The sequence below is a fragment of the Eubalaena glacialis genome, chromosome 4 (genome assembly GCF_028564815.1).
Source record: "Eubalaena glacialis isolate mEubGla1 chromosome 4, mEubGla1.1.hap2.+ XY, whole genome shotgun sequence".
Classification (NCBI taxonomy): Eukaryota; Metazoa; Chordata; class Mammalia; order Artiodactyla; family Balaenidae; genus Eubalaena; species Eubalaena glacialis.
This window is the reverse complement of record NC_083719.1, coordinates 39,874,150-39,890,580: the sequence shown is the minus strand read 5'-3', so window position 1 is coordinate 39,890,580 and position 16,431 is coordinate 39,874,150.

Genomic DNA, 16,431 nt, shown 5'->3' with positions numbered 1-16,431 from the left:
CTGTTAGGAACTCTTATGCACTAACTTGATAACTTATCTGGGTAATTTGAGTGCTATTATTCTGAAATACAAATGTGATTTTAAATGATATACATATAATTATTTTAGCAGATTAAAGACATTTATTTACTGGACCAATATTATTAAAATAATTTGTTTAATGTATTTAATGCATAGAAACTGCATCTTTTCCCACAGTCTCTATCCATTAATGACAAATATAAATTCCAAAGAGAATAAAGTTGATATGAAATCTGCACTAAAGCCAATTTTGGCATTCATAAGAAAAGTTGTTAAATTACACAGAAATGGGCTTTATTGAGAACAAACTAATCAGGAACTATGTTAATTCTTTCCCCGGTGGACCCTGTCTTAGATCATTTGAACATTGTGTTGATTTGACACCTTTATCTGTTTTCATAGGTTTTTATCTGGTGTTATTATTGGCTGATAATTCTAGCTTACTTTAGGGAATTTAACACTGAGAAGTCTTACTGCCACTATAGCTCTCTTGGTGTGACCTTAACTTGCCCACATTATGGAAATGTGTCACCCTAAATCAACAGATAACAGATTAACCTTTAGCATTTACATTGCTAATTACAGCTAGTTAGCAACCATTCCTAGTGATCCAGGGGTTTAATATTCATCTTATTTTATATTTGTCTATAATTTTATCATTAGAAAAAACAAACTGCCATGTGATTTGTACCATAGTACAACAAATCATTAGTGCTTTGCAGATAAAGTGAAGAATGATGATTATCAGGATTTTGAAATCTAATATCTGAAAATCATACATTTTATATGGCCCTTATAATACAGGTTTGTTCCTCTCAGATAAAAGTAATTTAATTTACTGATTCTTCATTGTTTGATTAGCAAAATTATTTTATTGCAAGTAATTTAGGAAAAAAGTTCTGAACTAAATAGAGTACTAAATTCCTTATGAAAAACATTGTAAATAACTTATTGAAGATCAATTATCATTATTATAATAACATTCTGAAAACAATAGCAGAAAATAACCATTGATGCTGAGGTTTAAGAGAAAGACATTTGATGGAAATGACATGAGATCTACTTAATAGTTTATATCAGAACAATCCTTGATAGATCCATGAACTTCCAGAAAAATGTAGCTCAGTCAGTAACGACTCCTGGGCAATGCACTGTTGTAAAACAAACATCTAAAAACATATCGAAAGTCAAAAGCCTACAATAGATTCTAAATTCTATGTCTTGACATTCCTTTATATATCTATAGATTTTTAAATTATATTCATATTCTCATAGTACCAAGTGTTAACTTGGAATCATTTTATAAATCGGTCTTTCCATTATAATTATATCAATTATATTTAACTGAATGTATATACAAGTTCAAGTAGACAATTAAATGCTGGTAATGATTGACTTCCACAAAGGAAACTCTTTTGATAACAACTGCCAATCAAGTATCTTTCTGTATCGCTGAGATTTCCCAGGCTTAATTCCCCCAAACCAAAATTATGTTATTTGGACAAGGGTTGAAGATTGTTTATCAGATTATTTGAATGCACATAGAATTACTCTATTGCTCTGGATTTTAACTGCTTTGCTGTGTATTCTCCTAGGCACAAAATAAAACTTGTGGATTTTTTCATTTGCCAGTTTTGCTAATTCTGCAAATACTTACAAATTTTATTTGCAACCTTGACCTGTATACTAAGTTCCAAATTGTGTAGCCAAAACAAACTTGGCATTTTAATTGATCCTGACTTTGGCTGAGACTTTCTAATATTTAGGTCTCACTTGAAGCATCATCATCAGATCAAGGGTCTTCCTTAATCCCCCATTTTAAGTTAATCCCTCCCGCATGGTCACTTGCCATCACATTAACCTGCTTGCATTGTATTCATATCTTTTATAACAATCTGATATTATTTGTTTTCTTATTTGTCTGTCTTTTCCAACAGGAAGTAACTTTCCCAATAGCAGGCATCTCTTCTGTCTGGTTCAACATTTTATTCCCAGAACCTAGAACAATGTGTGATATGGAGAAGGTGCTCATCAGTTACTTGTGGCATGAATAATTTTCTCCTCTCACATGTCTAGCCACCACACTACTCAACCCATTTATTTTCATAGAGATGCTCCCAAACTAATTTCTATTCCAGATTTATGACCTACCTATTCGATACAACCTCTGCACCAGGTAAATTGTTGTGGGGTCTGTTACATGCATTGTGGGATGTTTAGCAACACCCTTGGCCTCTATCTACTAGATGTCAATGGCACACAAATTCCTCCATGTGTTCTCATACTCCCACCTTAAACCAAATTATGTTCATGGTCTTTCCATAATGTCTTTCCATTCCCATTGATAGTGTATGTGCTCAAGCTCTTTTCAACATTTTTCTGGATTATTGTATTTCCTTAACATAATTGATTGATTTGCTGAATAAAAATCCAGTACCCAGTTTTTTTCGTTAACCGTGTTTCGGCAAGCTTAGGTAACATGACTACCAGAAGAGTCTGAGGCATGTTGATGCAGTCTGTCCTTTCTGAAGGAGTTTCCTATTCTCTTTTCTAACATGAAGCTGATGATTTGTCCCTTTGACTCTTGAATGACTGAACCTGAGCTATTTCTTCATATGAATGTTATTATTCTCTTTTATTGTGAATGACTGTCACATCACCCACTGAGTCATATACTTCTTGGTCTTCTGTCAGTAATTTTCATCTCTATGCTTACCACTGTTGGTATTTCCCACATATCTTGAAGCCAGAGAGTCAACATAATTGGTCTTATTTTATCTAACGAAGTAATCATTTCAATTTAACTCTTTAAATTCCATCTTGTGGCAACAGATTTTGGCTGATTCATTGTTAATCACATAAAGGGTGATGCCCTGAGATGGTAAGTGAAAGCATATTGAATGTCTCATACTGACTTTCTATGTTGGTGTTTGAAAAAACAGTCTGTGTTTACACAGAAATATTTAATATTTTTAATTGCACAAAGAAATATGTTCAGAACATTTTTAATTGCACAAAGAAATATAGCATTTTCAAATCCTTGATAGCTACCCATGTCCCCATGCATAAACAAACATACACATATATAATTATTTTTTATACCAAAAAAGTTGAAATATATATTTAAATGGTTATTTTCTTCAACTCTAAGACAAAAAATTTTTTTAAATGGTTGTACCAAATTGTCTTGTATTTATAAGGGCAAAATTAAGTTTATTATTCTATAACGATGGATGTATTTAGCAGTTGTTTCTTTAACTTAATTCTTCACTTTTTCTTGTTACATGTCCAACTTTATAGACATTATATAGTGGAAGGCACATTCATAAAGTTCTTCATTTTGTATATATATATATAATTTATTACAAAATAAAGTTTAACATTAATTTACTAAAGGAAAAATAAGTCAAGTAATATTTTCCTTTTTAAAGACATTTCTCTAGGTAGAAATTAAAATCTCTTTTAAAATTTTACAAACAAGTGCATAATGAAATGACCTACAGAAAGCATAAATTCATAATATATTTGAAGTTAGGTTTATGTCATTTAACTTTATATCATTTATCAATTAAATATTTTAATCTGAATCACTTAATTAAAATAAGGCTAGGAAGTGGATTTCTCCAACTTTTGTGGAGATCACTTCTGTCATATAGTAAAAAGTCAATGACTATTTTTTTAGCTATTAGATTTAGTATGGTTTTAGATTTTTGTGCTCATTTAAAAATTTATATTCAAATAATATTTTAAATTAAAGAAAAAATCAGTTGTTAAGTTCCTATCCCAATAAAGATGAAATATACCCAACTATTTTAAAAGGAAAATAATTGCATGTTTAATTTAATAAGGTAATTAAATGTATGAAAATTTATATAAATGTGAATATTTTAGAGCATAACTTATCAAATTAAGATTTTGTGTTATACTAATAATTTATTACATATGGTTAATTTCTCATTTGCATAAATGATATTTTGTTTGGTTAATGTTCCATATAGTTACACAAATGGACAGATGTACATTTCTTATTTTTATTAACACATCTGTTTACAAATTAAAATTTTATTCCAAAGACTTGAGTTCCATCAAATCGATACTTTTCTGACAACAGATAATAAAATAGGTTAATTACAAATCAAAATCAAATTATATCCATTCCATTCAAGCCCACTATGTTATAACTTTATCAAAAGATTTATCAAATATGAAAATGTTTTATTTATAAAATGGGAGATAATCCAATAAAAATGCATTGATATTCTTATAGCTAATTTTTAAAATAAAGAACTCTCAAATTCCTAAATCTCCTACTTAGTTTTCCTTTTTTTAGTTTGTCCTTTCAGGCTTCCTAACAGTTTGTATCTTTTGATTTAACATTAACATGGAAATTGAGTCTAGAGAAATAATTTAAAGTAGCAGTTATATAACTAGAAAGATAAATAGTTTTTCTTTTCCACAATTAGAAAAGGTTATAAACATGATCTACCAAATAATATTTGTCCGGAATAAATGTATCATATCAGTTTATTCAACTTTTGCAAAATTAATTATGGTCATTTTCTATCAGCTGTTTTCCACCTTATTTTTATTTATAATTTAAATGTTCTATAGAATTTCTTTACTACACAAACATGAGTGTAATTAATTAAGTAAAGTTCTTTGAAAATAGTTTTTTGGCAGATACAAGCAGGCCTTCAATTTGAAAAGCGCACTTGAACAATAATTATAAATAATGGTTTAGTGTCCCAGAGGGTCTTGTCAGTGCAATCATTTATCTGTGTAAGAGTCTGTCGTAAATTTTGAATGAAAATCAAGGCACTAAATGTCTGGCTTAAATGCTGACTTCTCTGAAGCTAAAAAGACATGTCTCCTGAATTTAGTTGCCTTTCTTTTATTTGGCTTTCATACACTATTTCGCCTTCATGTGACTGTCTAAAGCAGACAAAGAAAAATAGGTGCTACACTTTGAGAGAGCACAAGTGACAGACATTAGGACCTCTCGACTGCATGTCTTGTGGTCTGGGGCATCCAGTGTACTGCAGGTGGGGATTATACAAGGCTGAGGAACATCTGCTTTGCCCGGATGAGAGTTGATGATAGCGCTCTGTGTTATCCTGTAACAAGCCTACTGGTATAAAAAAAAAAAATATATGGTTGGAGAAATTTCTATTACAAACAGAGCTAGTATGCCAGCAGGTGAGAGGGTAGCCCATCTGTGCATGAAGGGCTACCCAATCGAGTACAATCATATTTTTCTTTCATGTAATCCACAAAGCTGAAGGGCAAAAAGTGTCATCTTGGATAAGAACATGAAAAAGAAATAACACAAACCTGATATATCCTAAGTAGCACTACCCTATCACTTCTCAGAATACGTATTAAATACCTCCTTTCAGCTACGCATGGACTGAGCTATCACTAAAGAGCTGCCATGAACTGGTTTGTTGTAAATATTATGCTTCACGAATTGATTAATAGTAGAGACTTATCTCAGAACTTTAAAATAATATGTTGGCTTTCTGAATGTTGTCACCTCTTGGCATATTAACCTTATGATTGCTTGGATTTATTTATTGTGACCCATGTAGATTTCCCTTTCTCGATAGACTGTAGCACTTTTGAGGCTTGGAAGGTGTTTTAGAAATCTCTAGTCACTAATGTTTATGCCTGACAAATAAGTATTTGTTAAGTGAATCTAATAATGTCACAGGAAAGTGCTCATATTTCTCAGTGACTTTGTTTTGTTCATCAAAAAGTCAATACAAATAACCTAAAATGTGAGCCTGAAAAGATTTTGTTTTATTTTACTGGAAAACTGAAGGCAAAATCTATTAAAGATTTAATTTTATTAAAATACGGCACTTTTTTAGTGTTCTTGTTGCAACTAACTTGGGTTTCTATGAGGAGGCAAAGGGCATGATATTTTGAGTCAGAATGTACTGATCATCTATTGGCAGCTTCCAAAAATATGAGAAATGTTCTTGTCAAAACTGACCTTGTAAAAGTGAATTCCATGTGTCTTGAGACACATATGAAATTCCAGCGAACATCTGCACGTCCTATTTTAGCGGTCTTGCACACTGATAAAGAACTGAAAGTGAAGACTAAAGAATTTTCTCTAAATTGATAAAAATAGGTAAAAACTCATTATAGATTTTCAAACCATATTAATATTTTAATACTCAAAATAAGATATTTATGGATTTTAAATTAAGGTAGCATAGCAGCATTTAAAATTTTACACTGACCAACTTTTTTTTCTCATATTAAAACTTCATAAAAACATTGTATTCTTTCAATACTAATATTGAACAATGTGGTTCAGCTGATATTTTTATACAGGATAAATTTTAAAAATTGTTTTAACTTATGAATATCTTTTGTTTTTATTTTTTAATTGCTTGTTTAATATTTTAAATCAAAGTTCCCAAAACAGATCTTAATTTTAGGGGGGGTTGATGAGGAGGTACTGATTCTGAATATTTCTGTAAGTCTTTGTACATATTACAATGCCACTCATGCTGAAATGCACTCTCTGAGCTTTTTAAGCCAATTATGAATCAAGGAAGCCAGGCTCTGCTTCCTGACCAAGAGGAAGTCACCCAAGCACAATATTCTAACTCCTTAGAGAGTAATTTTTCCTTAATGGGTTTTACTTCAGTGACTCATGCTGATTATGTAAGATGCAACACAATTAAATATGCTTCTGTGTGGCTTTGCATGCATGTACATGTGTATCTGGAACAATGCAATGACATTTGCAGTTGCTTCTTTAAATAGCTTTAAAAAAGGAACAAGCAACAGCATAGAGATTACCAAGAGCCACTTGACTGGAGAAGAGCAGGAAAGGCTGGCTAGGACAAGAACTTTAGCAGAGGGAAACAGCCAGGCTCCGGAGAAGAGGTTGATTGTTTCTGTAAGGTTAGGAATCATAAGGCAGACAGGAGAGATGGGGGCTAGAGATGCAATTTGAAAAGAGTCAATTAAGTCCAGAGAGGCAGGGAAGTGGTTCCAGATGGCAGGTAAAACACAGAAGAAAGAGAAAGTGGTGGAGTGGATAGAGGTGAAGAGGGCGAGGGGTACCTCGAGAAGGAGCTTAGGGAGGCTTTTAAATCTGAATTTAATGATAGAAGAAAATAAGTACAAAGAAGAGAATGTTCTGAAACAACTTTCAGAGAGAATCTAGTGTAATTCAAGATCAGAGTTTTAAGTATATTTGCAGCTATTGATGGGATCCAATAGCATTAGTCTTCACAGGAACCTTCTCCTTTCTGCCCTACCATCACCCGTCACCACTGGAGGCTATGACCTCTGTATGAAGAAACTCACGGATTATAGGTTTATAGTCCACATTTCAAAATTTCCCAGTATACTTTTCAAAATTATTTAACTCTATAATCATTAGTTGACATGTATTAACAGAAAATAGAAAATAAGTTATAAACTTATATTTTCCAGAATTTTCCATGCCAACCTAACAATTTTCTTTATGGGGTTTAAGATGTAGGAGAGTAAGAAACCTCTTATAAAAATGCTCTTGATTTCTGTCTTCTATTCAGATAATGGCAATGGCAACTCTTAGAATGGCAGAGCTTTCTCCAGTACAATTCACAATCTGTTACTCCAAATAACAGATTGGAAGCAGTGGGAAGCAAATATCTCTTTGTTCCTCCTCTTGTGTGAGGAGCTCTATCAGCAGCACTGAGTAAATTTGGTTCTCGTTGAGACATTATTTATTTATTAAATACTTACCTGGTTTGAATTTTTATCGAGCATCTATTATGGATTAGGAACTGTGCTGTGTACTAAGAATATAATGATTAATTAGGCAAAGTCTCTACTCTTTAGAAGTGCATACACAAGTGATGGCATTGAATTCAGAAGATAACTACAAAGCCAAATTTAAAAAAAACTTCTGTGGAAATACAGGAGGACATACAAAACCAATGCCTCATTAGTTGTTAAGACATCAAAGATGGCTCCCATGGTAAATGGATCCCAGAGCTGTAAGTAGTCATATCATACCCAAAGCATTGTCATGTGGTTTCCTCTAAGGGGAGAAGCAATAGCTCCAATGAGTTCCCTGTACTATTCAAGTTGTCTAGTCGCACAACAGTGTATTTTAGCTCCTTAAAAAAATGTAAGGCCTTGGTAGTGTTACTGAAAGTGGGGTCCAGCTGCTCGCTGCTCGAAAGCCAATATTCGAGAGGCAAGGTTGGTGGAAAGGAAAGTTTGCTTTGTTCTGGAGGCCGGCAACTGTGAAGAGGGTGGACTTGTGTCCAAAGGCCAACTCCCCCAGTGACAATCAGTGGGCATGAGCTTTTAAAGGGGAGTTTCAGGGGTGTATAGACAGAGGGAGGGGGCTACATGCAGAAACAGCACAGTCAGCTCTGAAATTGATCATGCGGTGGTCTGATCAGTGTCATCTTGATTGTTTTAAGTACAGTTAGTCTTCAGTTTCCAGGGTTGGTTGGTTCTCATTTCTTTGAGGCCAGTTCTCGGAATTGTGGCAGCGTATGTCATGGCTACAGTCTGGTCATCACGTACTTAACTTTTTCCACCTGGTGGGGGTTTCAGTATCTATCAGATGGCTCAAAGGATACGGCTCAGAATATTATCTGTAGCCCTTGAGGAGGAACTAAAGGTCCTTGTCTTTGCTTAATGGCTAAATTATTATTATTTTGTCCTATTTGACTGCTTTCCTTTGATTCTGAATTTTCTCACTTCTCTGATTAAACTTATTCTTTGACTAAAGTATTTCTACAGACAGAAGTCAGGCAGAGGACATGGCGGGGAAGGACCACAGTGTCCTGCTCTGTTTCAGTAACTGGTCAGTGCATCTTATTACGTCACTCTCAGAATCACTCTCTCAGTACTGCTGCTGGAGTTCAGGATGCTAGAACTTGTCTGAGAAGCCCTTTAATAACAAAAATAGTACTACAACCAAGGTAACAAAGCTTTCCTTAAAGAAATAATCTTGTGTAAGACAGGGTAATATCATCATTTTAAAAGATCTATCAATTCCCTTTCTTGCATGGTCTAGATCAATGGTTCCCAAACACAGTTTCACCATGTAGTCGTCTGGGGAGATTTTTGTATAGAAGACAGACTTGCACACGCATCCCAGCCATCACTTGGAGACCTATCATTTAGCAGTGGTCAGTGATGAAGCAATTCCTGTGCATATATATAAATATGTTAGATTCCATATATATTAAGTTCCCCAGATGATTTTCTTATATAAGACCAGTTTGAGATTTGGGAAACACTAGTTTAGAGGGAAACAGTTGGCATTTGGAGCCAATGATAAGTCCTTCATCTATCAGTAAATAGCTGTGTTCCCTTCCCTGTGACTCATGACCTACCATTCAGCCCTGGCACAAGACCACCCTGCCCAGAACCATTCGCTCTCCTGATCCACATGGTTTAGGTTCCAGGGCACTGCTTCTCCACATCTCTTGCCCAATACACTTAAAACAAAAGGAAACTGCATCCAAATGCCATCCATGAAGGTCTGTGAGTTTTGCTGCTGCCAACATCAGAGATCGATCATGCTTCAGAGTGCAGGGAGGACTTGAGCGGCAGAAGAGCTTGGGTAAGAGAAAAGACAAGTTAATTAACCTGTCAAACCATTCCTTTCAGAAAGCATAAATTCAATAGAAACTTGCATAATGAGATGTCATTTCCATTTTCTTGTATCTTTTTGTGTTCTGATTCATTGTTCAAGAGGTACCTACAAATCAGTATGGTTTTTGCAAAAATCACGTATTTCTAGGAACTTTACAATATAAAACAATTTATATTATTCTTAAATTTGTATGTGCTGAGGTCTAGCATGAAATGTAATTCTGATCCTTTGCATTGACTACTAGGTTGATATTGAATACTAGAACTCACTAGAAGACATACACGAAAAATGTAAAAAATTGTTTACATTTACTAAATTACATTCTTAATAACAATGTATAAAACTTTGTAAATTTTGAATACAATTACATTTTCATTGTTTAATCTGTTAGATCAGAGATTGGCAAACTATGGCCCACTGACTCTTTTGGTAAATAAAGTTTTATTAAAACACAGCTTGGTTTACTTTTTTGTTGATAGCTGCTTTTGTGCTATAATAGCAAAGCTGAGTCACTATGAAAGACTATATGCCTTTCAAAGCTAAAATATATACTATCTGGCCCTTTATAGAAAAAGTTTGTTGACTCTGCTTATAGAATGCAAAGTATGTTAAAATTTTAATAAAACAATGCAATATTTGCATTGGAATTAAGTAAATACAATAAATATTATGGAAAATACAATAATTGATGAATTTTCTGTTTTTTTTTTTTCTCATACAAACATTGCCAATCAAAAGCCTCCCCAGCCATGGACAAGAATAATTAAATTAAAACCTCTTTAAGAATTTTCTGAATCATATAATGTCTGACACATCTTTTTTTGGTTGCTTGTTTTGTAAGTTTGACAGGTTAGGATGATGGACTGCATTTTATTTAACAACTGATTTTTGATATAACCTTAAATATTAAGAAATATGCTATAGGCCCCATTTGTATTATATCATGTATTATATCAAGATGACCTCCACAAAGTTAGCACAGGGCCTCTGGGCTGTATTTCACCCCTCACTCATACAGGGAAGTGTGCCATTGTACAGAATGAGCCAGTTGTTAACTTCTGTCAAGTCCAGAGAGCAAGGTTTCCAGATTTCCAGAGCATTATCAACCAACCATGACCTGTCCTTCCCTTCCTACTCCAATTCTGTATGGAACTTGAAATCAATTTCACTAAACTGGGGACACAGGTAGGGAAAGAAGACAATGGTGGGCCATGAATGACTTCCTCCCAGGCCATCTGCACACACAGCAGACAGCTAGGGTCTGATGAGGGTGAAGGCAAGAAGCCTCCACTTTAATCAAATTTTGAGTCCTGATTTTTACCTGAGATTGGGCATTTTAATTACTGAATTGAGACTCTATTATGCAACTTAAAAGAAATGAACATTTTTTTTTGTTACTCAAGAATGACTAGAAAAGTAATGGGGCCTTACGGAATAAAATTAATGGAGAGGCTGAGTGACATAAATAAAAGTGTTTTATGATTACAACCCATAAGTCGTGTTCATGAAACCTAAGTGTCACACATAGACATTAGCACTTTTATAACTCCCAGTGACTTTCTATAATGCAGGCTATAGTACAGTGTTTACGATTCCAGACTCAGGCAATCTTGCCTGGGTTTATGCCCCAGCCTTACTTAACTGTGGGGTCTTTGGCAAGATATGCGTTCTCCCTATGCCTGAAAGGGGCAGAAAACAGGGATAAGCATAATTGTAAAAGAGAATTGTTGTGAAGATTGAATGAGTTAATATGTGTACGGTGCTTAGAATAAATGCCTGGCACAGAGAAATGAGCTGTGTTTGCTATTTTTAAGTCTTAGTGTTTACTATTTATTGCAGTATAACATACAACTTTTATATAGAACACAAGTGCACAGCTTGATGAAGTTTTACAGATGTATACACCCATCAAAATCCAGAGATCAACATAGAAAATGTTTCTTGTAGAATGCTTCTTATTCTCCTTGCCAGGCAATATTCTTTTCCTACAAAGGTAACCACTATTCTGACTTATTATCACCATAGTTTAGCCTGGCCTGTTTGGAATCTTCATGACCATTAAAACTTACAGTATTCTCACTCCTTGAGGTTTGGCTACTTTTGCTCAATTTTTTTTTTTTTTTTTTTTCTGTGAGATTCATCCTTTCTGTTGCAAAGAGAGTAGTCACTCATCTCACTGTTTCATAGCCTTTCGCAGTATGAATTACCACTTTTTAAATCAATTACAATGTTGATGGACCTCTGGGTTGTTTCTAGTTTTCAGCTATTATGAACAAAGTTGCTATGAGCATACTTTTACATGTCATTTGGGGCAATAAGCATTAGACATCACACAACATATACCAAATTCTGTGGAACTTGCTGAATCATAGAATACACATGCAATAGCTTTGTCAGAAGCATTCCGTTTACTTAGATCGAGACAATTTAACCCCCACAAGCAGTATATGAGGGTTCCAGTAGTTCCACAGTTTCATCAAAACTTGGAATTGATAGTCTCTTGAATTTTAGCCTTTCTAGTGAAAGTATAGAGGGATCTAAAGGGAGTTTTAATAATGAAAGTCTTCAGACTGAAGACTTGAAGCTTAAAATTAAATATGCTTATTATTCATTTGGATGTCCTTTTTAGTGAAGTGCCTTATCAAGTTTTTGCCTCTTTCATTTTTGAATTTTTTGTTATTTTCTTTTTAATATGGAGGGGTCTGTATTTATTGCAGATGTGAAGTCATTTTGAATATATATGTGTGTGTATGTGTGGCACATATATCCCCTCAGTCAGTGGCTTGCCTTTACAGTCTCTTAAAAAATGCTCTTTTAAAAATGAAGAACACTGTCCTGAATATTAATGAAGTCAAATGTATTATTCCTTTTTTTTATGGTTAGTTCTTTGGTCTCCTACAAGAAATATTTTCCTACTCAAAAGGCCTTGAAAGATTCTCCTTTGTTTTCTTAGAGACAGTTTGTTGTTTGACCTTTCACATTTAAATTTGTGATCTTTCTTAAATATTACATATGGTGAGATGAGTTCAAAGTTCATTTTTTCAAGGTTCATTTTTATATCATTTTTTATCCAAATGATTCAGCACCAATTGATTGACTAGACCTCCCTCGCCTTCATTGTACCATGTCTTCTTTGTCATAATTCAGGTGACATATATGTGTGGCTCTCTTTCTGGGTTCTCTATTCTGTATCATTTATTTGCTTTTCTCTTGTTGTACTAATCTCACCATGTCTTAATTAGAGTAGTTTTATGGCAAACTTGATTACTAATAATTTAAGTCTTTTAGGTTTGCTGTTCTTCAAAATTGCCTTGCACTTCCATATAGATTTTAGAAAGTGTTTTTCAATGTCCACACACACACACACACACACACACGCACATGCACATACATATGCACAATTTGATTAGTATTAAATTTATTCATATATCAATTTCAATTGATATGTCAAAAATATTGACTCTTCCAACATGATATGTTTCCACTGATGAGACCTTTGTTAATTACACTCATCCATATTGCTTAGTCTTTAGTATAATGTATTACACATATTTCCTCAGAATTAATACGAGCTGTTTGCATTTTTATACTATTGTAAACCATATGGTTTTCAATGTGTTTTCTGTTGATCACTAACGTATATAAATACAATAGGCAGAAATCCCCAGCAACCTTGCTAAAATCCCTTTTTAATTAAAATATATTGTAGATATTTTTTAGATTTTCTACACCATACAATCATATCCTCTGCAAATAATGACAATTTTACTTCTTATTTAATATCTATGGCTTGTGTTTTTAGATGGTCTAGAATTTCCAGTACTGTATTTAATACAGGAGCTTATGGTAGAGTTATTCTGTTTTTTTCCCAACTTGGGGAAAAAATTTCAATACTTCTTCATTCAGTATAAATTTAGGTGTTTTGTAGACACCTTTACCAGATTTAAAATGTTTCTTTTAATTCTAGTTTTCAGAGATGTTTTGTCATAGACATATGTTAAATTTTATTGAATTTTAAAAAATCTTTCAAGATAAGCATGTATATTTGTCCTCTATATTGGTAATGTAGTAAGTTACAGATGCACATATATCTATAAATTTCCATATAATCACTATGAAAATGATACAGTGCACAAGTTTTGCTAGTTAGTACTTGCTGTTTTTATCTACTGCAATTTACAGATTAGGAAATTGGCATTAAAATGTTTAACAACTTTGTTGAATTATAACATTTAATCAAAATCTGGTCTGATTCCACAGCTCTTGCTTGTAATTATTTTTCTGTTTCTGTGTGTATGCGTGTATCTCATGAATAATTTAGTACTTTGTATTATAATTACACTTTACAGGTGAGGTAACAGATACTCAGAATAAAAAGTCACCCATACCTCAACAGATGCTACGTCTTCCTTTTTATCAAAGACTATAATATAGGAAATGGCTTAATCAGATTTAGAGTACTAAAAAGGCAAAAATAGAACTTTGAGGTATCAGAGATAATAGCTACAATTATAAGTTATCAGGTGTAGGATTGGGGGGAAAGGGAAGAGTTCAGGGTTATCAGAACATAGAAGCTTAGAGAAAAGAATATGCAGAGTTGAGCTCCAGAGAGCAAGCACAAAGCTAAATTGATGTTAGTACCTCAGGGAGGTCAGGGTTGGGGCCCTATGGAACTGGATCTTGGACAGTGAGAAAGGAGTATTATCCATTGTTGCTAACATATCTGTGACTCAAACTATGAGCGTAGACCTGTAAATGTTACCTTATATGGAAAAAGTATAATTACAGATGAGATTAAGTTAAAGATCTTGATATGGAGGCATTATCCTGCCTTACCTGGATAGGCCATAAATGAAATCACAAGTGTCCTTGTAAGAGAGAGGCAGAGGGAGATTACACACAGACAGAATATGAAGAAGGCTATGAGAGGATGGAAGAAGAAAGAGATTTGAAGGTGTTTTGCTGTTGGCTTTGAAGATGGAGGAAGGGGCCATGAGCGGGAGAATGCAAGGAATACAGCTTAAGAGTTGGAAAAGTCAAGGAAACTGATCCTCCTCAAGAGTCTCTGAAGGGAGTACACCCTGCCAACACCTTGGTTTTAGCCCTGTGAGACTACTTCAGACTTCTGACCTCTACAACTGCAAGAGAAGAAATTTGTATTATTTTAAGTAACTAAATATATCACATTTGTTAACAGTAGCTATACAAATCTAATATACAATTTGTTTTAAAAAATCATAATGTATATAGCAATTACAACAAAATCATTTTCTTGTGAATTCAACGGATTAGTGAATCAATCTTTCTGAAAATTATGTAATACAAAAGTGACACCATTAACGCTAAAAACATGCTGGGAATGTAAATTGGTGCAGCCATTATGGAAAATAGTATAGAGTTTCCTCAAAAAATTAAAAATAGAACTACCATATGATCCAGTAATCCTACTTCTGGGTATATATCCAAAGGAAATGAAAACAGGACCTTGTAAAGATATCTGTACTCCCATGTTCATTGGTTCATTGCAGCATTCTTCATAATAGCCAAGATATTGAGACAACCTAAATGTCTATCAAGGGATGAATGGATAAAGATGTGATATGTAGCTATATAGAGATGATAGATAGATAGATAGATAGATGATAGATAGATAGAAATAGATAAGTATCTCTTGCTCTCTCTTTCTCTCTATCTGAATATTATTCATTCATGAGAAAAGAAGGAAATCCTGCCATTTTCAACAATATGGATCGACCTTGAGGGCATTAGGCTAAGTGAAATAAGTCAGACAGAGAAAGACAAATACTGCATGGTATCGCTTATATGTGGAATCTTAAAAAAAAAAAAAAAGTCAAACTCATAGAAACAGAGAAGAAAAATCATTTCGAGGTCTGGGGTGGGAGGAGAAGAATAAGGAGAGGTTGGTAAGAGGATACAAACTTTCAGCTATAAGATGAATAAGATCTGAAGATGTAATACAAAACATGGTGGCTATAGTTGATAACACCTTACTGTATAATTAAAATTTCCTAAGAGAGTAGAACTTAAATGTTCTCACCAACTTAGAAAAACAGAAAATAATTATGTGTGGTGATGGATGTATGAATTAACCAGGTGGGAATCCTTTCTCAATGTATATGTATATCAAATCATCATAATTTACACTTTAAATATCTTACAATTTTATATGTCAATTATACCTCAATAAAGGCGAAAATGAAAAAAAAAAGAAAAAGATAAACCAAACAGGAAGTTAGAACATCAGTGGGTGAAACACATCAGCAGCTCAGGAAGGCTCCAACAGATACATTAATAGTCTGGCACGTGGGTTATCAGGAACTGGTGTAAGATTGACTTCACTTCTCTTTTCTGATGCTTGGTTAGAAATTGGGGGATGTGGGCAAGGAGCCTAGTTTTACCTCACTCATACCTGTCGATGCTTTGCACCTTTCAGGACAGCGGGCTCACTCTCCCTCCACCTCCTTCCATGCTCCCTTTGGCTTCTGCAGAAAGTGAGTTGTGTATTAAAAACAACTGGGGGAATGCTATGTTAAATAATGTTAAATGAACATTTTAAACCAGTGAAGTATCCTATTTGAATGTAGCAAATTATTATTTGGTTGAAAATTATCTATCTTACTACCACCTTGAAAAGTTTGTGTCCTAGAGAAATCAAAAGTGTATAAATGACCTACTACGTATCCCTTTTCCATAGATTTATTCATGTTTTTGTCAGGCATTTGTATGTTCATTTCATATAATTTTAGTAGTTCAAAAGCATA